General features: G+C 30.3%; 1 pseudogene; it reads left to right on the forward strand.

Annotated features, from left to right (window-relative positions):
• The first annotated feature begins 96 nt into the window (after positions 1–96).
• Positions 97–18,598, forward strand: LOC128162265 (uncharacterized; annotated as a pseudogene).
• The last annotated feature ends 282 nt before the right edge of the window (positions 18,599–18,880 follow it).

The following is an 18,880-nucleotide window of genomic DNA, read 5'->3' on the forward strand; positions in this document are numbered from 1 at the left end:
TTATTTATAGAAAAAAAATGTTAAATATAATAGCATAATAATGAATATAAATGTAGGAATTTCGTTGTAGAAAACCAAACTCAATCTACAACTCATATGAGCTTTAAGACTGTCACAAAAGAACAGATGACCTTAGATAGCAACAACACTGATAAAGGTAAATACGTGTAAGACTCTGTTTAAGTCAACCATTATTTAAGTAGTAAATTTATATCTTCCTATATGCTTGGAGTTCGCAAACTTAAAAAAATAAATCAGGATAGTTTATGTAATCAATATTTATGGAATTATTAAACATAAGGTTAGAGACACTTTTCATATAAAGTCATTGCCAATACTTTAGGTGTAATATATCTTGAGAACTAACAGTTATGCCTAGTATGCTACTCCATATGGCATTGAATGATTTATTTTTGACGTCGTCGTGTCAATAACTGCCGTCAGGTGAACAGACAAATTGAATAACGCGCATTAGCGCGTAATGATAATTTGTCTGCTTACCTGACGGCAGTTATTGACAAAACAAAGTCAAAAATAATCAATGTAATGCTTATATTTACATTCTCTTACTGATGAAATCAAATTTTTACTTAAATAAATCGATATAAATTGCAGATAACGGAGGGAGTAAATTAGTAACAGCAAGAACAGCTGTTTTATCAAACCAGTTTAAAATGGTTATCTAATAGACTGTTGAGATGAGATTGACGAGTCTTAAACTATAATCCATGAAAAATAACTCTTAAAATTTTGCTTTTAATAAAGAAGTCAACTTTTTTTGTTGAATAACTGTAAAACATGGTGTTTTGACAACATTTATTATATAAATTTTTTCACCGATAACATAGAAATCACTGTTTGAGAACTACTTAGTATGTAAATTCATACGCAGTGAAAAGGTGTTGCATTGAGAGGCATTTAAACATCACAGAATTTAATGGAAAATTTAGTAGAACGTTAATATCATATTAGACATGTACATGTAACACATTATAAATAAATCATCAATATATAAAAACATAACTTATAATTTTCAAAATAGACATTCCCTGCACATAGTATCGTCCATTGCATATTCATATGAACTGATTAATGTCTGTTTGTAAATCCGCTCAAATTAAACCATCTGAGCCATAACTTTTTATAAAACAAAATCACAAAACACAAATTAGGTTGCACTCTGCCACTTTTGTGACTTTATTTACGCAAATTTAGTTTTTATATAACCGGGAAAATGAAAAAAATAGATAACTCCAATTACTCATGTAATCAATGATGTGATCGATTAGATAATTTATCAAAAACATAATCTTTGTGATCCGTAAGTGGTCTATGTATTTAGATATATACAGTTTATGTACGGAAAGTATATCTACACAAAATGTGTGTAAATGGGGGTTTACTATAAACAAGTAATTTTTGGACACGTATTTATACTTTCAATCGGCATTTAGCATGAGAAACAACTCTTTAATGGATTAGCTTGAGAAGGCTTTTAACCGTCTATCACATCTTGGTGTTGAGTAATATACTTCTGGTATAGAATCGTTGAACACATACATATTGTATATTTTAATTATTATTCAATTCAAAACATTCCCATACTGAGACAATGAATGTCTTTTATTAACATCTGATGTATTGCTACAATATGATACATGTTGTATTACAACGAAATAATAGATTATTCTCCAAAACATGAACTCTGTTTCTAGACTGTTATTAAGATTTATTAATATGTTCCGATTAACTAGATATTTAAATGAAATTTGCTAATTTGTTGTAACCTCAACAACATATTTTGTTTATTTCTTAATCAGAAAAAAATGTCTTTTGCATTAAAAAATTAATATACCAACTAGCAAAAATAACCATACTGAAAACAATTTTACAAGATGTACTTGTGGATTCAGTAAGCTGAAAGGTCTGGAAGTATATAGGGCTTTGTCAAAAGTAATTTGATAGATGTGACAAATTGTTAAACTCACTAAATACTATGACCATAAATGTCAATTACAACATTTATTTTAGTTTTCAGCGGTTACTCTAGTTCATTGTTAAGTGTTTTTGTTTTAAATACTTAATTCGCAAAAAGAAGGAAGAGTCGCGTTTAAGAAAAAAGGACATTCTTTAAATATGAAAAATGTGAATCAGACACCATGGAGATACTGAATTCTATTGTATCAGAAGTGATAAAATTTAAGTACATACAGCTTATGTCTTGAGAAAGAAAGGTTTTATATGTTTATTTAATTGTCTTATATATGTTGTTTTGCGTATTTTGTTTACATGTTATATAACATTAACACAATTTTATATGACATTCCTATTAAAGATAAATTAAATGCACAAGGCGTGGCTGGTTTTCAATACCAAATGAAGAAAGTAAGTATTACCAGAACTACTGGTATATGGATTAAGCATTTCAATTTACTAAATAAAAAGCAATTTTTAGATGATTTGTTTATGATTGTTTTTTTATATTTTACAGGTGTTTTCAAGTTTACGTCAGACAACCTAACGGATTTCAACAGTACGATATGTGATACCAAGAAAAGACAATCTAAAGAAATCATTACTATCATGTTTGTTATACATGTAATTGGACTTGCCGCAGTGTCTTTTATCATATATATGATGTATTGTTACGCACGTGTATTAGAGAACCGCATTTTGAACACCAGTTCAGTTTAGAAACTTAAATATTTTCCAAGATTTACTGAAGTTTTTTTCGATTTTCTTATCTGACTTCATAAACTTTGCATTGAGCCTGCTGAATTTTTTGCAGTGCACAGTGACAAAAGTGTGTATAATAAGTTTTATAATGTTAAATGTTTAAGGAATATTTAAAATAATTTCAAGGCGAGATAGATTATCAATAGCTCGCGTTATTTTGTTGCAATCAAAGAGAAATTGAGAAAACATATTACTGTATTACATACATACTTTTAAATGCATTTATAAATGTTTACTTTACTACATTATTGTTAAAACGCAAATTTGATATATCTTGTCTGTTCAAATGCTTACATAATTTTGGCATTTATAAATCGAATCTCTGATTCCTGATAAAGCGCGACTAAGCTATAATTTTTTAAGAAAAAATAAATTAACCTCAGTCATTTATTCAGGGACTTGTTTAAATACAAAGACTTAAAAATATATCCCGCTGCTTTTTTATAGCTTAATTCATTGATTTAATTTCATTGATGGTAACATTTGACCCAATAGTTAAAAATTCCTGATGTTATAAGGTTTAAAGATGCAAATTAGACAAGAGGCCCAATGGGCCACATCGCTCATCTGAGCAACATTGGCTTTAAATTGGCGTTCAAAGGATATTGTGCCATGTGGCCCCTGGGTAGATTAACCAAAAATGAATATCCGAATTTTCACTTATTTTTGCATATACTTTATCTTTGACATATTTACTTTCATGAATACCATTTTTACCGATAATTAGATCATATGCAATATAAATAACTAAATTTTCAGTTGGTGTTCACGGTTAACTTCCAGTTCTCTTTATTTTAGCCCCCCCCCATCCCTTTATAAAACGATTAAAATACATGAGAGCATATAGGTACATTTTCTCCCTCGATTACTTGCTAGTTATTGTATTTTAAAAAATTCTATATGTGAAAGAAGAAAAGTGTACCTCAATACACCAGAATGAATGCACAATTCATCAAATTAAAAACATTGAAAAATTTAATTGGCCTTCTCTAGTATGGACGATTGACATTTACAAGGCATGAATTCATTTCGTATGACCTTTCATATCTTAACTCACTTGATTGAAGAAAATAAACCTAACTGAAAATGTTGTCACATATGTTAAAGAGCTATAATTCAAATTAATGTATTGGCAGGCATATCACTTTATTGTACCAAGGCCCTTAAATTATTTTCATCTTTATTAAAAAAACAACAAAAGTGTACAAACAAAGATGATTTTCCATTGCAATGATTTTTTAAGAACACCGATAATGCTTTTATCCTCATAATAATGATGTGTCAGGCCTATGGAAACTGTTTAAAAGGCACTTATTTCAATTACTTGTGTTCGAAAACTATCAAAAATTTGTGTAGATTTTCTGCAATTCATCGTTGAAGAAAGTAATTACAGCATATCATCCTTTTAGCAAGACATTTCTTTTGATCAACCAAAATTTCAGTGTTAATCGTAGAATCATAAGCAAGATTCGTAGCTTGGTTTGAGTCATGTTTTTGTTCACATGAGTTTATTACATTCAACTTAAGAATTTTAAACTTGGTATATCCTATTTAGCATAGCTGCATTTAAAATATAAACAAACTAAAGAATTACCTCAGCTTTGTGTACAAACATATAGTAGCATTGTGCGCAAAGCTCTGTATCTTGCTTGTAACTCGAAGCTTGACTCTCAGGTCAGTAAAATTATAGGAATTGTAAACAATTAAAACAAGAGAAAACTGCACTAAAACAAAGAGAAAACTCAATTTATTTTTCATTATATATATATACTTTAGTTATATATTTCTAGCAGCGAGAATAATCTCCGTTTAGATTGAAATTGCTGAAAATCTTAATAGAAAATGCTGCATTAATCAACTATTACGTAGAGATAATACCAAATTACACACACCACCATGATTTGACCCCCCATGTTGGCCCCACCCTATCCCCTGAAATCATGGTTTGAAAAAACTAGAATGAATCAACACTACCTGAGGATGCTTCAACACAAGTTTCAGCTTTTCTGGCCAATTGTGGTTTGAGAAGAACATTTTATATAGATTTTTCGCTATGTATTCCTATGTAAAATTCGACCCACCCACTGTGGCCGCACCCTACCCCGGGGATCATGGTTTGAACAAATTTGAATCTTCACTACCTGAGGATGCTTTCAAACAAGTTACAGCTTTTCTGGCCTACAGGTTTTTGTCTATTTATTCCTATGTAAAAATTTCGATCCCCCATCGTGGCCCCACCTTACCCCCGGGGATCATGATTTGAAAAAAATTGAATCAACACTACCTTAAAATGCTTCCCAAGTTCCAGCTTTTCTTGCTAACTGGTTTTTCAAAGAAACATCAAATCAAAAAAGATTTAAATGATTTTTCTCTATACATTTGTATCTAAAAATTTGAACCCCTGTTGGAGCCCCTCCGTACCCCAGGGGATCATGGTTTGGACAAGCTTGAATCTACACTACTTGAGGATGCTCCCACACAAGTTACAGCTTTTATGGTCGATTGATTTTTCAGAAGATGTTTCTCTGTATATTTCACTTCAGGTGAGCTAAGAATTATTTATGTTTCTGCTACATGTACACACACTTAGTATTTCCATCAGCAATATTAATCTCCGTTTAGACTGACTAGACGAGAAAATACTTACAACTAGCCTAAACACATTGCAGTAATCAACTATTACGCAAAGACCATACCGTATTACCATTAGAATTTGTATGTTAGTTGTTAAAGTACCGTACCTGTTAATGTATCTTATTTTCCAAATTCCGCAAGTAACAGTCAGCTGTCTTACTTTCCGATGTCCATATTTGATTGATACGTAAAAATTACAAAATATAGGCGATAGTTCCCCTAAGTTATAAACCGTTATTCATGAACACGAAAATCAAAACAAGCTAAAACCACCGTCAAAGGTGAAAATGTCAACGCATTGGACTATTTAATCTCAATTTACTTCACTAAATCGGCTTTAATGTATCTTGCACGTTTCAAATATTCCTTTCGCATGCAAACTGTTCCACAACAACCAAATTCATCTTTGTCAGATTGACCCATTTCTTATACGTTCAAAATGGCCGCTTCTTTGTTTCAAAGAGGGTTTTGAGATATGGAATACCGAACCCGAAGTTAAACTGATTGACCTTCATTCTCTCTGTCTTATTATCATTTTCGTAAATTACTCAAATTTGAAACAGAATTAGCCCTTAATATTTGCAATTTATATTTTCCTTCCCATAAGGATAATTTACGCTGCGTTGAATTTGACTCAGTAGTTCTTGAGAAGAAGATTTTTAAAAATGCACCCCCTTTTTTCTACAGTTTCGAGGTTTTCTCAGCTTTGAATAAAGATAGGTCTTTCATTTTTGCAATTTATATTTGCCTTACCATAAGAACGCTTTGTGCCAAATTTGGTTGAAATTGGATAAGTGGTTTTAGAGAGGAAGTTCAAAATGTAAAAAAAAGTTTACAAACGGACAGACGGACGGATGGACAGACAGACGGACAGACGGACGACGTACAAAATGCGATCAGAATAGCCCACTTGAGCTTTCAGCTCAGGTGAGGTAAAAAACTGAAAATAACTTAAGTAGGGTTGAAATGCACATATTTTTATATGATTTGCTAAAAATCTTTTTCTTGAATCCCTGTAGTTATCAGTCATCTTGAAACAAATGTTAGTCACAGGAAGAACAGACTCTATACTTCTACTTATCGGGCCAATGTTATGCTTAAATGGCTTTAGGTCACATCCCCGACGGCAATCACCAATATTTCTATGCATAATATGACGTGAGTTGTCTTCTTCTAAATCTTAAGGCCAACTACACATTGCATTATATAGACATAATGATATCAACAGCATATTTCCTCATATTTGGCACGATCACCATATTCTTGGCTACCAATTGAACTTCATACTCTTTTGGAAGCCAATCTTGAAATGCACACGATTTTAACATATATAAACCATCCAAATGTATTTTGATGTTCTATATTCTACGAGCATATCATTATATTTACATTCTACTGTGTTTTTCCATTAAATTCCGTGATGTTTAAATGCCTCTAAATGCAACACCTATTCACTGCGTATGAATTTACGAGTAATTTACATAAGTAGTTCTCAAACAGTGATTCCTATGTTATCTGTTAAAAATGCATTGCATGAATGTTGTCAAAACACCATGTTTTATAATTATTCAACAAAAAAGTTGACTTTATTGTTAAAAACAACATTTCAAGAGTTATTTATCATGGATTATATTTTTATGCTCTTCGATCACATCTCAACAGTCTATGTGAAAACCAGTTTGAACCGGTTTTGCAAAACAGCTGTTCTTGCTGTTACTTACTCACTCCCTCCGTGATCTGCACTTTATATCGATTTATTTAAGTAAACAATTGATTTCTTCAGTAAGGGAATGTAAATATAAGCATTAAATGATTTATTTTTGACGTCGTCGTGTCAATAACTGCCGTCAGGTGAGCAAACAAATTATCATAACGCGCTAACGCGCGTTATTCAATTTGTCTGCTCACCTGACGGCAGTTATTGACACGACGACGTCAAAAATAAATCATTCAATGCTATAGTAAAATGGTACTGAGCTTCCATAAAAGAATATTATGCATTGAAAAGATCTGGACAAATTGTATTTAAATGCCATTTAATATCCATTTTTTCGACGTTAAAAAAGATGTCATAAAATTATTATTTAAGATCATTAATTATCAATAATTGTCACTGATGATTGCTTTAAGAGGTTCGTTCCTGTGTTTTTGGGTAGCCATTTTGGGTCACTTCTATTTTAGAAAATATGTATCATATATTGATTTTACTCATAAATTCAAATTTTATAATGCCAATTAAACTATCTTAAATGAAATAGTAAAGGAAAAATTACATATTTACAGAATTTAGTATGGGACTATATTTTGTGGCGGAAGGTTTTTAAGAAGAAAATGAACATTTTTCATAACTCAGTTGTTTTAGAGTACCGTCAAATTAGCTTCCTTATTTTCAGTTCAAACAAAATTTCCAGATAGTTTGTGCATTAGGATATCTTCATTTTGTGACGAAAAATATAATTATACAATTTTTCAATATTTCTATCGACAAATATTGGCAAATTTAACTTATAATTCATAAAAGTCAAAGAAAAATGAATTCCAATTTTAGCCTAAAATCAGCTTATTTCATGCCATATCTCAAATTTTACATAATAGACCTATACTTTTTGTTTCATTTTCTGAAATTTTAAGCTTTTTTCTGACAAGTTTATCATAATTTGAGAAAAAGTTTGAGACTTTTAAATAATTTCATTACATGTTAAATTGGTAATGGATAAAAATAGCGTTTTATCAGTGCAAAAAGGTCAAAATGTCAATTAGGTGAAGAAATTGTAACATTTTTCTTGATGATAATTTTAATTTTATTAATTTTAAATAGTATAAATTTGTATTTGATGCCATGGTTCATTCCGATAATAAAATATAGAGGGAAAAGCAATTTATGTGCAATTTGCACTTTCAGTGCAGAAAGGTCATTTTAAATACACGGTAGCGCCGAATGAAGCATATAGACCCCAAAATTTTGTTTTGAATTTTGATTAAGCTATGTTTGTAGATTTTTAAAAAATACTTTAGAAAAAAACTTTAAGACTTTTGATTGCAGGATCCAACGTCCTTAAAGAAGAAATATTTCACATTCAAAAATATTGAAATTCATTGGCATAATCTAACGACAACTTTGTTATACATACTTTGTTTTTCCATTCAATACATAAAATCATTATTAACAATCAACTCCATTTTTATAAAAATAAAAATCAATTTGAAGTAATGTATATTAATTTTCCGTATAATCATCAAGATCTTATGATTTATAGTTTTTTAATAATTATAAATGCATGTAATATTGATAAAGAAATATATAATTCTTTTCTATTGAATTTTAAAAAAAATATATCGGAATCACTTTCATTCAGCTCTGATATTATACACAATACTTTAAAACATTAAACACATGTTTCACTTAACATTACATGTTGTCTATAACACGACTAGACTGTTTAGGTCAAATAATTGATAAAAAATAACGTAAGGACAAAAACACAAACATTTGACAATTTACATGTACCATCGTAACAGCAGCAGAGTTTTATTTGTATAAATATGATTGTAAGTAAATAATAATATGTTTTTTTTATTAGTGTACCAATCAACATGATATGATTTTTAACGACTCTTTGTCTAACTGCACTGCTGTGGGGTGGGGTGGGGCGCGGTGCGGTGCGGTGCAGTGCGGTGCGGTGCGATGTGGTAGGGTAGGGTAGGGTAGGGTAGGGTAGGGTAAATATAGTAGGGTATGGTATGGTATTTTATGGTATGGTATGCTATGCATATATTTCCATAAATCTAATTCTGAAATCTTTATACATAAAGTTTACCTTTTTGTGTTCTACACCATTTAATTGAAATATTGTAGTATGTGTATAGAATAATGTGTATAGACAAAAAGAGACTGAAGGGGTGGTTGAATACAGCCCCAAACATGAACTTTGGTTAATGCTAACTAATATATTTTGAAAACAATTCTAAATATCAATGCAATATGTTTACTCCTACATGTATACTATTATACTCATCATTTACAAGTGCCATACTTATCATAGTGCTTCACTTTTATGCAATTGTTTGAAATGTGTTTCCGCTTCATCTGTCAGCAATTAGCATTGCCAGGAAAAACATTGCTCGTTAATTGAGGACATTTACATGTATTTGCAAATGAAAACATCGTACTTGTTACATTGCTATGATCTCAGGGTTTGCCATTTCTATGGAGTGAACTTCACGGAACAAAAATATATGCATGTACCATGCTGATTGGAAATTTTAATCCATATTCAAATACTATAACATTTGGCTATCCATACATATTTATAACAATTCAGATGCGATGGCAAATGTAATGACTTTTTGTTTCGCTTTATTGAATATGCTTCAAATGTTTGTAGCTGTATCAATGAAAATCTGTAAAGGGTAAGTATAAGAGTATTATTTAGAATAAATGTTTCAGAAATGTTATTCATCTCAATTAATCGAGTATCATGTTTAGGTTTTTTTGTAGAATAAATGGAGAATATTGCTGTTACGGGTACAGACGGGTTCAAGATAAATGTATAGGTATATATTGTCTCAAATTTTTAAATAAAGAAGATTTTAACTTGTATGTGTTTCTTGGTAAAATGTAATCCAGCAAACAGTTGTCACGCAAGTGTAAAAGTTTGATATTCATATTTATATGCATAGCCTGTGAAATTGGATTCTATGGAGAAGAGTGTGCCACCAAGTGTCTTTATCCCACGTTTGGACAGGACTGTCAATCTTTGTGTAACTGTAATTTCACCAACTGTGATCATGTTAAAGGATGTGAACAGTCTCTTGGGGGTATGTACACGTGTATTCATTAATTATGAAATTAAACAAAACTATTTGTAAATTTTTAAAAATAATTTTTCTCTAGAATATCTTATTATATCTTTGCAGTGGCAAATGAACATATTTAATGTGAAAAGGATTGATAATATGCATAAAAACGAGGTTTCTGTTACAGACTATCAGATTCATTCTACACTGCACTTGATTTACAACACTGTCACAGAAGAACGAATAGGTGATGTTAATAATCAAATAACGTAAACAGAAGTCAGCTTATATTTGATTTTGATGAACTAACGATCTTGTTTTTTTATAATGATTGTTTTGTAAATGGTGTGCCTCGAAATCAATAGTAAGCACAAAATATTTAACAAGTATATCCAAGATTATTATATTCTCATTAGGTCCATAAAACATGTAATTACCTATCTCGATTAGGATATGATTATCTTATTATATAGGCAGGATATTCCATGCAATAACATGTAATGAATGCTTAAAATTTTAATATCCAATGAATTAATTTGACCGTGATTTTAAAACATGTTAGAAATTGAATCATTTTTGTAACATTGAAATGTAAAATGGAAATTTTTATTGCATTTTTTCATTATTATAAAATTGAAAATCACCAAAGACATTTGTATACACATGTAAATAAATACAAGATAAACAAATATAAGTTAAAAAAAAATTTCAATTAAGTATGCAATTTTAAACCTTCTTTTATCGGCATATTGTTCCACGTAATGGGTCTCGAACTGAAATGTATCGCTCGTCAATTATATACACGGTTAAATCTAAACAAGTATTCCTTTTAAATGAATGATCGGCATGAAATACCATTGGTCAACTCTGTTAATATAATATACGCTACATGAAGTAAAATATATATATAAACCCGTTTTAATGATTTCAAAATTGCAAGACTTGAATGAACTTAACACTTAATAGGCGAATCATCCCTCCGACTAATATTGTTACGCATATGTGAAAAAAACCGTGATTTGAGTAAGTATGTATGTAACCCTATAAATGTTTTATGTTCAGGGTTGAATGATAAGAGTAACGTTTTAGTAATCTACGTCTAATTATAGATTTAAATAAGGTTACCATTGCATAGTAAATAAAATAGTGCAAGGCGCAATGCGTGCGCAAATAGTTAAATTTGCCAGATGCCTCTTATGGACACAACTGTGTTCGGCCGAAGCCGATCACGAAAAATGAGTTATTTCTACTGAAACAAACATGATTTATTATGAAAAACTTGTACAATTGAGATTTCCTTCTTCATATTTGTTAATCATAGTTTAGAACAATTAGCTTAATGTACATAACAACAGATCAATACTAGCAGAGATTCAATTATTCTGTATGTTTAAGAAAAACTCCATAATAATAGAATACATCAAAATCAATGTATCAAACTGATAATAATTTTATCATTTACTTTTTATAAAATTCTTTCTTTGAGGTAAGATATGTCAAACATATCGATTTTAGAAGTAATACAGTTGATTTATGATACCATAATTACATATACTTTTTTTTATAACTTAAGCAGCCATGGCCATTATCGCCATTATTCTAAGCTATTCTGTCGTCCACTCGATTGCTATTGAAACCTTTTTCTTGAAGAGTTCAAATGTAAATCTCATCTATTGGTAAACAGTTCTTTAGAAGCATTACTTTGAAATACAAATCAAACAAAATGTCAAAACAGTCTCTATTCAGTAATAAGTTTAATGAAATATGCCCCAACCAACACATAGCTATAGAGCAAGTATTTTGTTGCGTTTAATTTACAAAAACATTTTTTTGAAGACGACGAGATAAGTTTTAATCACAATGCTTACTCTTTCTTACTTATAGTATTACGTTTATAACATATAGAGTAAATGACTCTTCATATTAAAACCCTTATTTCTCATTTTATACTGGCATTAGCGTTATTCAAACGAGTGTTTTTATTCGATCTCTTGGTACTCTGTCGTTCAAAGTTGTGAATTTTTCCATCGATATTATTTGTTTTTCGGCTTAATAAATGCAATTGCATAACCCATGTTTCAAATTGATTGTTTGGTATCATCATTAAATATATCCGAATTTAAGTATTTACATCAAAACAATTCATTTCAGTCAATATTATAGACAATGAACAAGGATAAATAGCATACATATTGAACATACTAATCAATGTGAAAGGTTTATACAAGTTTTTCTTTCATGCGGAATAAAATGTACACGAAGAAATATTCAGCGACAGCTACAAATATGATGACGATTTGCACTGTTTTTGTAATATTGTTTCAAATTTGTGTAGTTGGGTCCTTGCATTTATGTGGCAAGTAAGTCAAAATTACTTTTAATTTTTTTTCAATTACTGTTTCAGAATATTTGTGTTTAACTTAATCACTCACAACTGTATTTCTCAACTTTGTAGCATGGATGGAACATTGGGTTGTTGCCAAGGGTACAGGTTGGATCGTGCACAAAATACATGTATACGTATGTTCTTTTTTATTTCATACAAGTATGTTAAAGAATCATGGGTAATCTGTTTAATTCCCAAGCGTAAACGTTTTCCAGAGAGCCTTTTACAGTATCTTCAAGAAGATACTGTAAAAGGCTCTCTGGAAAACGTTTACGCTTGGGAATTAAACAGATTACCCATGATTCTTTAACATACTTGTATGAAATAAAAAAGAACATACGTATACATGTATTTTGTGCACGATCCAACCTGTACCCTTGGCAACAACCCAATGTTCCATCCATGCTACAAAGTTGAGAAGCGTAAACGTTTTCCAGAGAGCCTTTTACATTTGTGTGATTTTGTGGGGGGTGGGGGTTGCATTAAAAACGTGACATTTGTGTTGTAGATCATCAGAATCAATCTACAATTCACATAAACTACAAGAATACCACAAGAGAACTTATGATCACTAGGAAAGATAACGTCATTAATGGTGAAAGTAAGTAATATTCTGCATAAGTCAAATATCGTTTTACTTTTTTAAATGTGTCTGTTTTATGCCTATTTGGAACGACAGATTATTACTGCTGAACGAGATCACGTGCACATGAACGATCTACATGTAGATAGACACACATTCCCTGGCTACAACAACTTGTTCAAGAAAGCGTTACGAAATTTCATTACTTTTTTTAATATCACTCCTAGGGGTAAAATTATTTTTATATATACCTGAATACTTTGATTGTAATTAATGTTTATGTGTGTCTTACACTCATAAAATGTACATGATCAACTTTAACAACGTATCATTTCATAACTACTAATAATCCTATTGTGAAAGCTGTCTTTAATCCATTGTGTAACAATAAATAATTAGTTGAGAACAAAACAAGGTTGGTTTCTATTCCCCAAGTACTAACAATATAAAATGCAATAATGTTTAAGAGTTTCTTATTGTACAGTGTATGTGAATCAGATATGATAACACCAAGTATCATTATTTCATAGCATACCTTTTATAGATTTGTTTGTATTGTATATTTTAATGGTATACTTAATATATGACATCGGTACGGAATTTCTACATTCATTAATGATATTTTTAGTAATTATAGACTACATTCACAAAATCGTAATTCAGTATACGTTAGTGTCTTTAAAAATATTTACAATGAGACCAAACGTTTCCGGTGTGAAATTATCCATAAAATGCTTAACTACTTTTACAAAATCCTTTTTAGGTATGCTATGCTAATCTTGACTTTTTTTTACAAATTAAAATAACCATGTCGACCATTTATACTAATTATGGTTTGTTGGGGGGTATTTTTCAGGTACTTCCAATGTTACAGACAATACAGCGAAAAACTACACTTCTTCATGCTATAATAAGGAAACGGAATCTAGTAGGGTTCACAGTTTAATGGTTGCTGTAATTGGATTTACATCAGTGTCTTTTATCGTTTATATGGTGTATATTTACACACGAGTGCTAGGAAAGCGTCAAAAAAATCTAGCGCATTCTTAGGATAAAAGTCTGTCATGCTCAATTAAATGTCTGTGAAGTTTATTAAATGGCAAATTTATGCTATTCAATCACATTTTATTTACCTTTTAGACACTTTGCAGTTTTATTTAGTGTGATTTTTGCGTAATGTGTTTCTCAATGTTCCGAAACAATTTTTGCTTTTTTAACCAAATAAAAAAAAGAGCAACGTGTCCAATTGATTTAAGTATTGATTTCATCTTTATGGTAAATACTATATCTTTGTGTTAAACAAGATACAAAATTGATTACTTTACAAACGACATAGATTTTAACCCATTATACGTTATTTTAATGTTTTTGTTAATTAAACGGCCACTACTTGACTTCCATAATAATATTGATATGATATCCTTTTTCTCTGGAAGATATCTTACTCACTGGTTTGCTGATCTTAAAAATGAAGTAAATAATTATGAAACAATATGTTGTTAACCAACTTTTGTCGGTGACTGCTTCACTTTTTTTTATTCTCAAGCGATCGAATTGTATGCAGTTTTTTATATTCGTGTCAAAGTATTTCGGTTTGTGGTCAACATTCAAGGTAAGTTTCAAGACAAAACAAATCTTGCAAACCACTCGTGCTATTTAAGCAAACGATCAAACGATGATTTTACAATATTCAAATAATATGGTTTAAAACTAGTACTCAAACTAAACATCTATTGAAATCGTTTTATTTAATGCTAGTAGAATGGCATAAAAGGCCTGCTTTGAATCTAGATAAATAAAATTATTGTTTTTTTTAAAGTCATGTAGCTTAATATCAAAATAATTTCCTGATAAATGTGACATGAAATTCAAACAGGGAGTAAAAACATGGTCTTGACTTTATGCATATTTTCTTTTACACCTACATTGTATTGAAGCAGTTTAATATGTATCCTAATTGAAACGTCTACTAAACAGAAATTAACGTGTGAATTTGAATTAAAATTTTTGTAATTATATATTATATTTGAAGTATGATACAAGTTTATTCCAAGAAAATATTTATCTACAGAACCACTTCCGTGCATACATATATTGCTGTTCAGTCATCAATGTAAGCTGTTCACCAATTTCAGCGTATTTTTTTTTTGGGGGGGGGGAGGGGTTAATCCCTAGTATTAATTAATTGTTGATAGGCTATCTCTTATTACACATTGTAATATAATTATTGGCAAGGAATTTCCGTATCCCTTAAACTGTGATTTTATCTATTTTTTTTAAATTGACACCCACGAATATCAGTGTAACAACGGTGTTTAGTTTGAACTTGAGACAACCTCATATACCTTTTGACTTTTCGAGCATGCCGCCGTTATAAACTCTGCATGTACCCACCAGAACTGTATGGCTGTATCTGATTGTGAAATGGCAGTTTTGCGATTTTACGTATCGCTTAATTGTTTGAAAATGAAACTAACATTCATATACGGAGACAAGAAAGGTGCTGTACTCACAAGAGACCCGTTGGAGAAGCATATATTATGATACTTTAAATATGTATGACAGGTTAACTTCGTTTGCAATAATTTTTGCTTTAGTTGTTATAACAATATACCAAATCGTTTTCTGTACACGGATTTAGTAAAGCATGAACTTTTCTTCTTTTGTTATTTGATTTGGTTTAATCATCTATTGGATCAATGTTTTTATACATGTCTGTACAGTGTTTGTTCTTAGATTACATTTTCAAAAAAATTAAGTAATCAATATTCATTGTTGCATATATAGTGTTAGAGATAGAAATTTATATTGTAAACGATAAACAGTAGCACATGCTGGGAAATAGATTACCTACTGAAATTGAAATCTGACTCATCCACGAAATCACATCCCCATGAATAAGTAAAAAACCCACAATCCACGAAAATTGGCCCTCATGAAATTTAATGATTCCACAGTGTATGCCATTTTAGTGTACCCCCACTCGTTGAAAACGCAAAGAATAAACAGGTAGTCTCAATTTGTTCAAAGATATTTTGCATGAACAAATTAAAATAAGATTAATATTCCGAATTTTATAGTTTTAAATATGTTAGAATATGTGGGGGAAAAATGCTACCAAGGGTACGTGTGACAGACCTTGCACAAAACAGATGTACATGTAAACGTAGGTTGTTGTTGATATTTTTTTCATGAAATATATACATGTGCAATATCCAGGGTCAACCTGGTGTTTGCATTATCATATATGTGCATATCGTAATATCGTATTTTAACATACATGATGTCCAGATGATACGACTTATGTTTTCATTTTATCTTATAACAGGTGATGCAATGGAATAAAAAATTTGTAACTCTTATGTTACCTACAGTGATCATGTCAATCTCTCTCTCTCTCTCTTTCTCTCTCTCTTCTTCTTCTTCTTCTTCTTCTTCTTCTTCTTCTTCTTCTTCTTCTTCTTCTTCTTCTCACATAAAAGTAACAATAGTTGTGTTTGAAAATTTTATTGATCAGGATTTTTACAAGCATGTAATTGGCAGTCAAAAATATGTAAGCAGAATATCAAATCTCTTAGACAGTATTAATGATATCATCAATATAAATCCAGAATCTGTTAGATGAAAACAACGTTTTATTTCCTCTTTCATTCAATTGTAATTAACCATTGATTCTCCATATCACTGTTATTTTATTAAATATATGGAGGAGGAAGTCATTGTATGTTTTTACGACCTGATAACTCATACAGATTTTTGTGAAGTTCGGAATCAGAGGATATGACAGAAAAAGATAAATTAATCAATGTTGTAGTGATGCTGCATTGTATGTGTGACTGTGCATGCATAAACATATGTAAAGGGTGAGTAATTGTGTACTTTAAAACAGACGGTTTATTTCGAACGATCATTTTAGTGTTACAATCCATGTTTCTATTAATAGACAAATTGAATACGAATATTGTAGAAAAAGTTTATCATGCTGTTTTGGGTTTAAGTGGGACCAGGACCAAGCCACGTGTATACGTATGTGACACTACCATGGATACAAATTGATTCTCTATAAAATATTACTATTTCTAAAGTATTTTTATAGTAAAATCTATTTGTAAACAATATTTTTTAGCTTGTGATATAGGATACATTGGAATAAACTGTGACGTTAGATGTCCTTTTCCTTATTTTGGGCTGGATTGTCAGTTGACATGTAATTGTTCTGAAGAAAACTGTGATTATGTCAAGGGATGTAGACATTCAACAAGTGGTATGTTTTATGTATGACTGAATCTACTATTAAGAGTATATCCTGATTTGTCATCTGAAGGATACATATTTTCATTACAGCAAACGTCTAGGAAATATGATTATAAACGAAAACCATCTATGTTTTAGTTATGTTCCAAATCTTTATATTTATATTAAGAAATCCTGATGCCATGTAATTGTTATAAATGACATAACGGGACAACAATCAGAGTCAATATTCATTTATTAATACTATATTAACTGTTTATAACTAATACAATATTGTTATATCCAATATATTGTCTTTCTGTATCTCTCTGATTGTTTTTCTTTTAGAACAACCAGATTCTACTTCTAGATCTATATGTTTCAACTTTCCAGCAATCAGCACAACACTTTACACATTTAGCAATCATGAACGTAAGTTGAAATGGCAATATCATCTTATGTAATCACAATATAAATTCTATTTTAAATTATAATCCATTTTTGAAAGGTTGGTTTCCAGTGACGGCAAAGCAACCCTTTATCTTAATTTGAAAATTATATTATTTGCATCTACAAGACATACTGAGATACACAAACTCTTGTTCGATACATGCATCACACTAAGAAACATGCAAAACTTTGTGATTGATTTCTTAAAAGAATTGTTTATTTGTAAATTTTGAGATATGAAATGGATAATTACATAGGAAATTGATTGCAAAACGCGTTCAAGTAATACTGGAAGAGGTATATAATTATAGTGTTATATAACAGATAGATAAAAATCAAGCAATAAGAATTTGAAAATAGACAAAAATACCAAAAATCCAGGTATGTTCACTTATATTGCTTTTATTTGTTGAGTAATATTAATGCTTATCAGAATTATCCAAAGACAACCGCAACTTTGCTTTAATATCAGATACATAATTTTTTGGCACATACTTTGACCTTATTTTAAATGTTGATTCGCAATTAGTACAACAACAAATTTTGAAGATCAAATATATTTAAGATTTCTTTTTACAGAGGGATTCAACGTAACCGTAGTTAAAGGCGATGCAAATGATTTACAGATGGAACTTAAAACCACGGAGACAGCACCCTATAAAGCAAAAAGCTTAATGTATCCAATAGTTGGGCTTTCAGTGGTGGCTGTTATAATAACTGCTGTATACATATACACATGGTTTGCAGAGAAGCGTATATTACCAACTAACTCAGTTTAATTGATGCAATGAAATTAAAGATGATACTGTGCTATCTATTCATTTATTTCTATGAGGATGATTGACACAAAATTTGCTTATTGATCTTTCAGGTATAACTTAAAAAAAAACCATAGTGTTTGTATCTGATTAATATACATGTGTATATATATAATAAATTGCTTTCAATATATTGTGTTTAATCTCAATTAATTCACAAACATAGGAGATGTTGTACCAAGAATGTAAATAATAGTAATTCTCACACAACAGCCTGTTTTACATATGTAGAGGAACGGTTAC

Source organism: Crassostrea angulata, chromosome 9, assembly GCF_025612915.1.
Source record: "Crassostrea angulata isolate pt1a10 chromosome 9, ASM2561291v2, whole genome shotgun sequence".
Lineage (NCBI taxonomy): Eukaryota > Metazoa > Mollusca > Bivalvia > Ostreida > Ostreidae > Magallana > Magallana angulata.